The sequence below is a fragment of the Eptatretus burgeri genome, chromosome 6 (genome assembly GCF_056783735.1).
Source record: "Eptatretus burgeri isolate ZD-2024b chromosome 6, Ebu_testis_v1, whole genome shotgun sequence".
NCBI lineage: Eukaryota > Metazoa > Chordata > Myxini > Myxiniformes > Myxinidae > Eptatretus > Eptatretus burgeri.
The window spans coordinates 94,846,978-94,851,246 of NC_140966.1; the positions used below are offsets into that span (position 1 = coordinate 94,846,978).

Genomic DNA, 4,269 nt, shown 5'->3' on the forward strand with positions numbered 1-4,269 from the left:
GGATAAAAAGGGGGTTTATTTTTAGGGAAAAAAAAAGGGAATCGCTGAAAATCCCCCATTCATTTACATGGGGAAAAGTGAGCCAGAATCAGTAAATCCACCCTACTGATGGGTCATTGGGGGAGCGCACCTACCCCCCCCCTCCCCCCCCCCAACCCCCCCCCCTTTACATCTCTTTTATTCTTTTCTTGTAATTCAGAATCAAGTAATTGTAAACAAAACAAATATAATTTATTAATATTGAAAATATTAAATATTCATTTGCGAGAATGTACAATCTTTCCCAGCAATCTTCTTCAGATGCCTTGTGATTTCGAAACTCAGACACCATATTCTGTTTTGAAACAAAAAGTGGATAATAATTAGGTTCTATAAAGATAATTACATGGTAATATGAATAAGCCTCGTTGACCACTGAATTAACACACCAGGAGCCTGTCATCCTTTCAAGGTCAATAAAATGAATTCCAGTGTACTGACAAAACCACGTCCAAACTAATGATGCAACCAACATAAGGCGACATTCTAAAGAGAGAGTGATATTAATAATAATTCAGAAATATTTACCTCCAGAAAATCATGTGTTGTACGAGTGATATTAATAATAATTCAGAAATATTTACCTCCAGAAAATCATGTGTTGTACAAGATTGCTTCAACAGCTGATGTTGTGCGATAGTGCTGAAAAAAAAAAATAATAAGTCAAGGGTATAGATGAAGAGACAGACAGGGAAAGCAACACACACACACACACACACGCACACACACACACATACACACACACATAGACACACACACACGTGCCTCACCATTGGTTTAATTCATTCGAGATCAGAGACCAGTCATTATAAATCATTGGCCTCTTCAATAAGAGCAGAGAGAGGTAGGTAGAAAGACAGACAGAGAGAGAGGCACACACACGTGTCTCACCATTGGTTTAATTCCTTCGAGATGAGAGGACGTGATAAGACTTCATGCCACTCATTGAAAATGTCTTTCAATTCTCTTCTAAAATCATTGATCTCTTCAATAAGAGTATTAATTTCATGAACCACGTCGTGATATGTGAACTCAATTTCTTCCAATGCCCTGTCAGGGAAAAAATATATATATATATATATATCAGAATTATCATGATTTAATTAATAATCATTTGCTTCATCGTTCAAAGAGAAAAGCATACACAAACTTACCAACTCTGTAGTGGGCTGTTGGCTTCATCGGAAGAAATATCGTCCATGCCTCAGTTGTAAAAATGAAAATCCCGTCTGGCAGAAACTTTGTCTGGCGAACCGCTTATAAAGCAACGATGAGGAGATTGCTTAATCATTGGGTGTGGGCACAGGAAATGACAAGCTTCTCTTAATGATCTCATCTGGCCACCGCCCGAGTTGCAAATCGTTTTTGGACATAAACCACGCCATAAAAGTTTTGATTCAAATGTTTTCAGTTCGTGTTCTGAGATAAAATATAAACACGAGACCTTGTCTCACAGAATAGTTCCTATTTTTTCACAGCATGACAGTCCAAAACCACTTCCTCATTCACACAGCACGGCCGTGTCAAAAAAACACTTCCTCATTTTCACGGCATGAACTGAAAACATTTGAAACAAAACTTTTTTTTCTGGCATGGTTTATGTACAAAAATGATTTGCAACTCGGGCGGTGGCCAGATGAGATCATTAAGAAAAGTTTATCATTTCGTAATGGCACAAAAGGGGTATCTTAAAAAATATAAAGATTCAAATGTTTTGTTTTTCAATATTTTAGATGGGGATTATTGTGCAAAGAAAATTAAACTATTGAAGGAATTTGAGAATGAACAAATGTTTATAGGTTCAATGAGTGAGCTAAACAATATGCATTGGTTATTTGATAAAGAGTGCCCCGAGGCTTAGACGTTTCAGATATTTCTTTAGAATCACCTTTAACAAATCTTTATCTTGTTGTATGGGTTATTTGAATAGAGAGCCCCTAGGTTAAAAGGGGAAATAAAAAAATTACCGTTTTTACAGCCATTTTTCCCTGCTGTGCAGGGGTTTGGCTTTTTCTTGAGGCAATGTTTTATGGCCGGATGCCCTTCCTGGCACCAACCCTGGTCGCCTCTTACGACACACAGGGATATGGTACACCTATTCTAACCGGGGCATACACCGGGACCAGTACACTGGCACTCATTTCGCCGACCTCGGAAGGATGGCAGGCTGAGTCAACCCCCTGGTGTTAATTCAGCAGCCAACGGGATTTGAACTCAGGACCCTGGGATCCCAAGCCTCCACCCTAACAACTAAGCCAACACCAGGCTCCAGGTTAAAAGGGGAGACAAATAAATATACCTTGGGCTAAAAAGGGGATTTATTTTTTCAGGGGAAAAAAAGAAAAATTTCATGGCTGAAAATCCCCCATTCATTTACATGGGGAAAAGTGAGACAGAGCCAGTATTCTTTCCCTACATATATATATATATATATATATATATATATATATATATATATATATATATATATATATATATATATATATATATATATATTGTTTTATATATATTGTTTTATATATATATATATATATATATATATATATATATATATATATATATATATATATATATATATATATATATATATATATATATATATATATATATATATATATATATATATATATATATTGTTTTATATATATTGTTTTATATATATTGTTTTATATATATTGTTATATATATATATATATATATATATATATATATATATATATATATATATGTATATATATATATATATCAATATATATATATATATATATATATATATATATATATATATATATATATATATATATATATATATTGTTATATATATATATATTGTTATATATATATATATATATATATATATATATATATATATATATATATTGTTTTATATATATATATATATATATATATATATATATATATATATATATATATATATATATATATATATATATATATTGTTATGGATTTTAGAATCGGATCGGCCAAATGCAAAAAAAATTTCGGTCCTCAGACAGTTATTTCCCTAAATGCATGTCCAGGATAGACCCATCCCCATGTCTGGTGGGATTTGAACTTTGAGGCATTTGGGAAGGATATAGAACAGATTCCCTTTCTTATGGGATGGCCTTTTTCTCTTTATGACACATTCATGCATGCGAGATAGCCGTTAGCCCAACGGAAGCTCATCTACCCCCTTTCCATCAGGACACATTGGCTTGGAGGTGGGTGATTTATTTACACTTTGGACTTACAGGACATTTGATTAAACACACTGCGAGCTTTTCCTGAGCAGTTATTCTGACGGTCAAATACGGCGGTGGTTCATTTACCTCACCCACCTATCTTTCATTGACGTTCGACACCCACCTCTTTCACCGACGTTGACGTCCACATTTTTCCATGGACGTTTGACGCCCCGTTCGGCAGCTTTATGGATGCTGGCTGGCTCTTGTTCGTGTCTGGCTGAACGAGGAAGGAATGATCGCAATGTTGATGGTTGGTCACGTGCAACAACGCACCAATAGGCAAGATGGATTTGGCTGAAGTCTGTTTGAGGCTCTGTCCAGACTGGTGGCCTATAAAAAAAGGACAGGAGGACCATTTTCCTGCCAGTTTTTGTGACATTTGGTGACAGCCATACAGTTCTGTCAGCTGGTGACAGTTGGTGACAGCTTTTTACAGCTCCTCACAGTTCCTCGCAGTGCCTCACAGCTTCTTACAGCTCCTCACAGAACCTCAGTGCCTTGTAGTTTCTTGCATCTCTTCACAGCGCCTTGTAACTCCTTACAGCGCCTTACAGCTCCTGACAGCTGTCCGTTGGTTGTGGCTTCTGGTGGCTCCTGATGTGGGTGATGATTGGACCATTCCTGCTGGTTCTGCTCGTACCTGATTCATGGTGTCCCTGGTTCCTGGAGATGATGACATGACGCCAATTGGTGTTCGAGCCTGTTTGCACGTGGGTGCACGGCGAGGCAGGCACTGGCAGCGGACCAAGGCACGCACATTTTGGGACATTTTATTGGATGCACAGCGACTTCTACCTTGGTAAGCCGAGACCGGATTTCTCTCCCCCCCCCACCCCCGAATGATATGCTGGGTACCCTTGTCTTATGGTTAATCGTTACGTAAGGCATAGTGATACGCATCTGCTCTTTGTCTATTTTTCTATCAATCTCTGTTTAAATCTTTATTTGTTTGAAATTATTTTGATTGATTTGAATTTACCTA

The 4,269-nt window shown here is 36.7% G+C and overlaps 1 long non-coding RNA gene across 1 annotated transcript; it reads right to left on the minus strand.

Annotated features, from left to right (window-relative positions):
* Positions 1-226: 226 nt before the first annotated feature.
* On the minus strand, positions 227-2,421 carry LOC147025370 (uncharacterized). Its single transcript, XR_015059475.1, has 3 exons — positions 931-2,421; positions 624-681; positions 227-334 (listed from the first exon to the last, which is right to left on the minus strand). It is a non-coding gene; the product is annotated as an uncharacterized LOC147025370 (long non-coding RNA).
* Positions 2,422-4,269: the final 1,848 nt, after the last annotated feature.